Here is a 9,686-nt window from a genome sequence, read left to right on the forward strand (position 1 = left end):
TAAAGTTCAGTCTTTCATAATTAACCTTGATGCTAGCTATGTGTTTTTGTGGATGCCCTTTATCAGTAGGGAATTTCTCTTCTGTTTTTAGTTGGTGGAATGTTTTTTTGTCATGAAAGGGTGTTGTATGTTGCCAAATGCTTTTGCTACATCTATTGAGATGATCATTTTAGAAATTCTATATAACAGGATTTATTACATTTATTGATGTTCATATATTGAACCAAACTTTCATTCCTTGAATAAATCCCAATTATTCATGATGTGTATTATCCCCTTATGCTGCTGGATACACTTTGCTAACATGTTTGCATCTATATTCATAAGGGATATTTATATGTAAGCTTTTATTTCCTGTGGTGTCTTTGTCTGACATTGGTGTCAGGGTAACACTGACCTGGTATTAATTCTTTAAAAATATTTGGTAGAATTCACTAATGAAGCCATCTGAAAAGAAAATCCTGGGATCTTCTTTGAATTTTTTTGATTACTAACTCCATTTCTTTGTTATATGTCTGTTCAGATTTTCTATTTCTTCTTGAGTCAGTTTTGGTAGTTTGTGTATGTTTAAAACTTTATTCATTTCATCTGGATTATCTATTTTTTTGACATACAATTGTTCACAGTTTACTCTTACATGGATATTTTTTATTTCTGTATAGTAAGACATGCTTTCATTTCAGTAGTAATAAAATTCCTGATGTTATATACTTTTATTCCTGATTTTAATAAGTTGAATGTTCTTCTTGTGCCCGAATCGCGAATCCCCTGTGACCTCCAAGGAGCCGACACCGATGCAAGTACATAAGGGTCTTTATTACAAGCTCGAGCAGGGGCTCACCCTTCTATTGGCGCAGCAGCAGCAAAGTGAAGCCCTGAACAATAGCGACCAGGGTTTTTATGGGGTAAGGTATGGGGGCGTTACAGTGCACACGTTGTACGTTTTGCATCATCACATAAGCACCAATCATAATTGTACAACACCCGTGGTTATAGTTTTGATCATTCAGTATCCGTGAGGCATCCGTTACTTTTGGCGGGACCCAATCATGACCTTTGAGAATCCTCTGAAAATGACAAATTATAAGGTGAGCTCAAAGGGCCTACGTGGGGTTTAGGCAAGCGGTGAGTGATTGGCTAGTTTGTACAGAGTAACTACCTACAGTTCCCAGCCCTGACTCAGACCACAGGAATGTTAACATTTCTTTTGATTGGCTGATCCGAGGGTGGTCCTGAGGGTGGCTTCAGCTGAAGCTCTTTCTGGAACTGGGGTTACGTGCAGCCCGAGGTTGCTCTTAATGGAGGACTTAATTTCAGGCTCTTCATTCTCTTATTTTTACTATGTCTGCTAAGTTAAATGTTTGCCAGTTTTGTTGATCTGTTCAGAGAACCAAATTTTGGTTTAATTGACTTTCTCTATTATTCTTCTGTTCTCTTTCTGTGCTCTAATTTTTTATTATTTCCTTCTACTTGCTTTGGGTTTGGTTTGCTCTTGTTCTTCTAGTTTCTTAACATGCAAGTTTCAGTTATTAACTTGAGGTCTTTATTATATTTCAGAGTAGGCATTTTCAGCTATAAATTTCCCTCTGAGCACTATATCCCATAACTTTTTGTTGTATTTTTATTTATCTCAAAGTATTTGCTGATTTCTCTTGTGACCCATTAGTTATTTAGAAGTGTTTATTTTCCATAAATATGTGAATTTTCCATATTCCCTTCTTTTATTGGCTTCTAATTTTATTCTGTTGTGGTGAAAGGATATAATTTATATGATTTTATTCTTTTTGAGTTTACTGAGACTTATTTTGTGGTCTCGCATATGCTCTATCCTGGAAGATGTTCAATGTGTGCTCAAGAAGAATGTACGTTGTTCTGTTGTTGGGTGGATGTTCAATAGATATCTGCTAAGTCCAGTTTGCTTATAGTGTTGTCAGATCTTTTGTTTTCCTATCAGATATTCTGTGTAGTTGTTTTTTTTTTTTTCTTCCGTAACTGAAAGTCTGCTAGGAAAGTCTCTCACTATTATTGTTGAACTGTTTTTTCCATTTCTCGTTTTTGTCAGTTTTCATGTCATGTATTTGGGGGTAATGATAGGTGCATATGTGTTCATAATTTTTCTTGAAGGTTTGATTCTTGTATCATTAGATACTGACCTTCTTTGTCTGGCACAAGATTTGTTTTTTTTTTTTTTTTTTTGTCTTCAAGGCTATTTTGTATAACTACCTCAGCTCTTTTTTGATGACTGTTTGCATGGATTATCTTTCCTGACCCTTTACATTCAATTTATTTATGTCTGCAAATCTAAAGTGAGTCTCCACTCAATAGCATTTAGTTGGATCTTGAGAAATGACCAATTCTTGGACAGAACAAGTCCAAGATGATCCTGGAACATCTTGTACCAGAAAGCAAAAACATGTTCCTAATTCATATAGCACATTCATTAGAACTGATAAACTAATATTTACTAAATATTCGATAAACTAATATTAACTAAGGTCCCTAGTAGTTTACATTATAATTCACTCATTGTGTTGTACAATTCTTTTTGTTTTGACAAATGCATGATGTCACTGAAACTATTCTACATCATACTGCCAGATTGTCTTCCAAAGCAGCTGCACCATTTTGCATTTCTACCAGCAATGAACGAGAGTTTCCATTTCTCCACATCTACACCAGTATTTGATTTGTCAGTTTTTTGGGTTTTATTCATTCCAATAGGTGTGTAGTGGTATCACATTGTTGTCTTAATTTACAGCTCTATATTGGCCTATGATGCTAAGCCTCTTTTCATATGATTATTTGCTATCTAGTCTGTATATCTTCTTTGAGGGAGTTTTGTTTAGATCTCTTGCCCATATTTAAACTTGATTGTTTATTTTCTTAAACTGGGTTGAATTCCAAGGGGTCTTTGTATTTTTCAGATGCAAGGTGTTTTTTTTTTAATCAGATATGTGTTCTGGAAATAGCTCCCACTCTGTGGCCTGAGTTTCTTTCTGTCCACAGTATCTTTCACAGAGTAAAGGATTTTTATGTTAATGAAATCCAATGTCATTTTTTTCTTTCATAAATCATATTTTTGGTTTTGTATTTAAAAGTTATTGCCAAATTCAAGATCACCTATATATTCTTTTATGTTATCTTAGAAGTTTTATATTTCTGTGTCTTACAGTTAAGTTTATGTTTCATTTTTACTTAATTTTTGTTAAAGGCATAAGATTAATGTCTAGACCCATTCTCTCATATGGATATCAAAGTGTTCTAAGCACCATTTGTTGAAAAGATTGTCCTTTCTCCATTAAATTATCCTTGCTCCATTGTCAAAGATCAGTTGACTATATTTGTGCGGGTCTATTTCGGAGCTATTTTATTCCATTGATTTTTTTTTTTTTTTTTTGGTCTATTCTTTCACTAATACCACACTGTCATGACCACTATAACTTTATAATAAGTCTTGAAGTCAAGTAGTGTCAGTATTTGGACTTGGTTCTTTTTCAGTATTGTGTGCTATTCTGAGTTGCCTTTCCACATAAATTCTAGATCCTGTTTGTCAGGTATTCACAAAATAACTTGCTAGATTTTGATTGAGATTGTCTTACATCTGTAGATCAAGTTGGGAAGAACTGGCGTCTTGACAATATTGAATTTTCCTATGCAAAAATATGAAATATCTCTCGTTTTACTTAGATCTTGATTTCTGACATTAGCATTTTCGTGTTTTCCTCATATAGACCTTGTACCTATTTTCTTAGATTTATACCTAAGTGTTCTTTTTTACTTTCAGTGCTAATGTATATAGTATTTACTAACCCAAACCCTTGGCAGGAAAGGCCGGGGAATGAGATGCTTTGGGGAATAAGGGCTTTGAAAAATTGACATATTTCAGGGATTCTTGAAGGTGATGTTCAAGCCAAGTGCTACGTATGAGCTCAGAAAGAGCTGAGCAGGCCTCGAGCTCCTACCTCTGGTTGGACTCCAGCCTCTGTGAACCCAAGAAGTAAAGGCTAGAGGCTATCTGTAAGTGTACTTGACAGAGTCCCCAGGGGTAACACTAGTAAAGTCCCCAGTCAGGTGAGATAAAGACTAGCCTTTTGAGCAGGTATTCTGGGGAGTTATGAGAAGACCAAAGAAGAATTGTTTGCTAATGTATTCCATTCTGTTCCTCAGGTATTGGTACCTTGAATGTGGGGTGTTATTTTCAAGGCTGCAGTTGAGCTGGTATTGAGGGTTAGGAGTAGCATAAATTAAGACATAAGTTTGCACTTCTTACTGAGGGTTACCCAGTTTGTGTTGTTTGTTTTACCAAATGTTATTTGGATTGCTGCAAAGTTTTAGTTAGATTCTAGAGTTCTGAAAAGGTTGGTTCCAATAGTTTTCAACATGATTTTCATTGCTTTTATAGAGGGGCAAACTTTTGGAGGTTCTTAATTTTTCATTTTCTTTAACATTTGAGAATTGATTCTTGAAGAAAGATGAGATCCGCCCTTTCCTGAGTAGTTTAAGAAATGGATCACACATATTGAGTATGTTTAGTACTGCCAGAAGAAGGAAGATTCACAAGGGGTTCTCTCTATCCCTGTTTCTCTATTTATCCAGTATTGAATATAATAGTATTCTAAGTATTTAATATTATGATTCACAATGTTCAATGTGACCAATATCAGTAATAAAACAATAACCAAATCACAAATTTATAGTCTTAAAACTCTAACAACAGCCATCTATATTATCAGTTTATTTATTTTTTATTTCTACCATATTGTAAAAAGGAGTTATGTTTTTTTCAACCTTCTAACATAAAGGATAAAAATATATTTATGAGACAATAATCTGGACTGCCTTCAGATAAATTCTGCTATTGCTGAAGGTTATCAGGAAGAGTAATTGCTCAAGAACATGTTATATGGAGAAAATCCTGCTATAAGTGTGATTATTCCTCTATGTAAAAGGGAATAAGAAAATGCTTGAGAATTCCTTGCCTATCAGTTAATAACTCCTATAGAAAAGAGAAGAACATAGATTATGAAGCTATTTGGGCAAACAGGACTGGACTGGGAATCAGGATATAGTTTAAATAATGATCCTGTCACTAATTTATTGTATATCCCTTAAGAGTCTATAAAGCTCAATTTATCATATAGTTACTGAAGGGATTTGTTAGACCCAAGCTACAAACAGGTGACAGTGACATTGGACCCATTCTGCTGGATTACACTTGCCTTTTATTGAATCAAATGTGAATACATATACAACAAAATACTGTCAGGCTGGGAAAAGTTTTATGCCCTTGAACAGGGTTTTATTGCAGTGTCCAATGGCAATAGCTAGGTTTTATAATTCAGCACCACTCTTAGGAATAAGGTTGAACTAGAGAAGGGCCTAACCATACCATCTAGAATCCTAGTCAGGTTCTCAGTGTAGCCCAACTTCCTTTTGGCTGTCAAGTGTCAAGGTTAGTAGCATTTTCATATGTTCTTTTCCAAGTGTAAGAACACAGGGTAGACATCTCAGAGCAGTCTGTTGTACTTATTGGTCCAACATGCGGTAGTTATTCCAGGAATATCTGACAAACCTCAGAGGAGTTCTAACCTGCTAACTTTGGGAAAACAGACTGTCATGATAATGTTCCTAATAACTGTCCCTCTTGTCCTTCCTTCAAATTGAAATATAAAAGGAGGCAAGGAGTTGTGTAAAAAGATCACTGGACTAGGACAGAAGGGATAGGAATGTTAGTCCACCTCTGCTGCTAGATAATTCTGTGGCCTTAGCTCCTTTAATCGGCTTGGTACTCTGGTCCTGCGTCTATACACTGGGCTAGATTAGTGGCTGTGATGTGCAGAACTCAGAGAGTTCTGTGGAGTTGCTTCAGGCTGTGTAAGGATGTGAGGATGTTCTGAACAGGTAGGATTCCATCACTATCCCCCTTTCAAACAGAACAGTTCTACCATTGTTTGTTTTATAGATTTGAGCTTCTGGGTATGATGCTCTTTGAGGGAAGATTCTGAGGGTCTGGAAGTCTATTATAAATCTCCTTGGCTGAGTGTCACTGAACACCATGTTTCTAGCTTCAGCATGACAAAACTGTACAACTTTGAAATTAATGGGAATTCTACAAGTAGCAACCAAAGAACCAGCAGCACCCTTTAAGAAAGGTCAGTAGAAGGAATTGTGAGATGATGTAATGTGTGGAGCATGCTTGTCAAGTGTGCAATTTATTGATAATGATGATGACACAAGTATTCTGACAGTAGCTAGATATTTTGGGTGTTTGCATGTTCTTTTTCTCTGTAGTGCATTTTTATTTTTGTCATATTCTGCCAAACAATAAATAAAGACAGCATTAATATTCATGAGAGGTTGCAGGAAGAAAATGTTGAGTTTATTTTGCTCTCAGGGACACAAACCACTGAAGAGAAGATGCCATAAACTCATAGTTGGAGAATAAAATAGCAACAACAGTAATAATGATCTACCTAATTCTCCAGGGTACATTAAAAGCACACAGGGTTGTCTAAACTCATTTATGAGAGTGAAGCACATTATAAGGCACATATCTCACCTTTATGTGCCTTGATTTGACCCCCCAGAGTATATCTGAATCTGTTCAAATTTTCCCACATATAGCAGAAACTTGAACTTGGGTACAGAGACAAACGAGCTTCTTAGTACTATAATATGAATTATACTTAGCTGCCAATATTTATATTTCCCCTGCTAGATTGTGCTTTTCATAAGGACAAGGAATTTGAGTTTCCCAAAGTGCCTACCGTAGTATTTCATAGCATTTTGCCCATAGTTGGAACCCAGTATGTGTTTGTCAAAGTGAAAAGTTAAGGGAGGTGTAGGTCAAAATTTCATCTTCAGTTTTAAAAGTATTTCTTCAGAACCTATGCAGTTTTCTGACCCTGACTGATTGGTAGCCACCCTTAGGCTGGGGCCACTGGCAATGGGCCAGGCCCTGTCTCAGTACCTACCCACAAGTTGCCTGATGAACCAGTTGAAAACTAATGAAAGCTTTCATTCCAAGCAGCAGGGAAGGTGCTCACCAACTCTTTTTTCCTTACTTAGGAAAGGGTAGGCAACTCAGCTGAAAGCTCCCTTCAGTTTGCACGCATGATAAAATGATCATATCCCTTCAGTAGACATCCTGCTCCCTTCCCCCTCCCCCCTGAAATTCTGCCCATTTTATTTTAATGAGCAGCCAGGATTGAGAAATATGAAGATGCAGAAAAAATACTGGCTTTGGAGTTTAGGTCCAAAATTCAAATCCTCCTACGGCCACTTACTGTCTGTATGACGTTTAATATGGAGCAGCAGTTAAAAGCCTGGCTGTTGGAGCCAGACTGCCTGGGTTTGGAGAAGTTACTTAGCCTCTCTGTATAATAGATTCCCATATTGCAGATAGGTATGATACTAGTGTTTACCTCATAGACTTATGAAGATAAGGTGTTATGTGTGTAAGATATCAAAGTATGTAAGAGAGAACTTAATACCTGGCCCATTGTATATTCTATACAAATATTTTCCGCTATTATTATTGTTGTTATCCACCTAAGCTTCAGTTACTTCCTCTGTAAAATGAGGTTGTAATATTTACCTTTGAAGGTCACATGAGGCTTTGAGATAACACTTTTGAAATCCTTTACGTGCCATAGGAGTTCAATAAATTGAAACTGTTATTTTTATTATAAGATTATTTTAAGTTCTGATCTCATTTATATGATATGTAGGTGGAATAAGTCTGATGTTCTCCGACATACAGAGTGATGTGTCATTCCCAAAGAGGCCCACACAGGTAGTCTTACCATTTCCCCATTGTCTCTGTACAGGCTTGCAATCATGATCTCCCAGAGGGAAAGCTTGTTGGTCAGCTTGTGGGTATTTTGCTCCTGAAGTAGACTTACAGGTTTTTGGGGTTTGGTCTGAGGTTTGATAATAGCCACACCCCCTGAATTTGGGTAAGTTATTTCACCTTGCTGGCATTCACCTTATTCTTAGGTAAAATGGGGGCTGCTTAGGTAAGATGGAGCAGAGGAGGACTGAATACATGGTACAATAAAGCACTTTAGCTAATACATTTGGCTGCTCAGAATTTTTTGCTTCTCTTTTTTCTTCATCTATAAAGTCAAGGCTTCGAGCTAGTTTTTTGTTTTGTTTTGTTTTGTTTCTTTTTAGATCATGTCCAACTTCAGCATTCAGCCTCAGTAAGATATAATAGATTTGGTACATTATATGCTCTGGCATCAAATGGAACTTTTGCATATTGATTTCTCATGTCATCAGGGGAATTTTAGTCCAATAAAATAGTATTTTAATGCTGTTGAATATTAACACTTATGTTCTAACAGTTGAAACAGATTTCCCTGACTATGGAGAAAAGTGCAGATATTTGAAACATGTACATATTAGTTTCTATTTGCCAAAAATTCAAATTCATTGATTAGTCACAGCCAAACATTTTAGGATCATCCAAGGATTTAGGGAAACTAATCCAATTATATGGATATATTTCCTTTGTGAATCCTATTGATGACTATTTGGGGAAAATAGAATATGAAAACATAAATATGGTTCAGAGAGAAATCTTTTAAGCCAAAACATTATGAAGGGTTTTGCTCTAAGCCATTCAGAAATTCTAAAAGGTAGATTGGATATATCGTCCTTGCTTAGCCACTGAGGAAATTAAAACATCAAAAGAATGAGAGATTCATCTGTCTCCTAACAGGTGGGGACAAAGCCAGGATTGGAATGCAAATGGCACTGTTATCCAGACTTATATTAAACAATGTGCAGGGGTGCCTGTGTGGGTCAGTTTGTTGAGAGTCTGACTCTTGATTTCAGCTCAGGTCATTATTCCAGGGTCATTGGATCAAGTCCCACATCCGTGCTGAGCATGGAGTCTTCTTAAGATTCTGTCTCTCTCTCCCTCCAGCCCTCTCCCCTGCTTGTGCTCTCTCTAAAAATAAATAAATAAATAAGATATAAAAATTAAAAATTAAAAAAATAAAACAATATGCAGCCCAAAAAGTATATTTAAAAGACATTCCTTGTGTTAAATGAATCTGTTGGAGTGTATTTTTCCTCTTGCTATTCAGGAATCCATTCCTATTTACTTCTTGTAGGCACTATAAGCCCCACAGAATGTTGAACATGCAGAGAGCCTTGTAAGTCAGTGTCTGTCTCCAGGATTTCACAAAGGAAATGATTGAAAGCAAGAGAAGGAGAGAGACAGCTGCCCACATGGCAGAGCTAGACTATGTGTTAAGTGGGCACTGGCTACAGAGTAAAAAGTGTCCCTATGTGTTTTTTTTTCCAACCTTGAAAGCGTTGTTTTGTTTGCTCAGAACTGCAATAGGATTCTTGTGCCCTATCTCTCTCCTTGCTGTTTTCAGTTCCAAATATATTCTAAGGCCAAGCGCACTGAGAGGAACTACTGCAGACATGACCCAGGGTTGGGCTTGATTTCAGTTGTAGAACCAGCAGATGGGGGATGGGGGTGGGAAGGGAGGGAGGAGAGAAGAAAATGCTGAAAATGCCGAAAAAAGAACTCTCTGAAATCAACCAGTGACCCAGCGTGCTGCTTACCAAATGTGTGGCTGGCTCATGGGGACCTTCCAGTTCTGCTTGAATCTACTTGGGTGGACAAAGAGGCTAATTGGTGTAGGGGAGGAAAAGTTTTCCTTGAC

This window comes from Hyaena hyaena, unplaced genomic scaffold (assembly GCF_003009895.1).
Source record: "Hyaena hyaena isolate Hyena2069 unplaced genomic scaffold, ASM300989v1 scaffold_922, whole genome shotgun sequence".
Taxonomy (NCBI): Eukaryota; Metazoa; Chordata; class Mammalia; order Carnivora; family Hyaenidae; genus Hyaena; species Hyaena hyaena.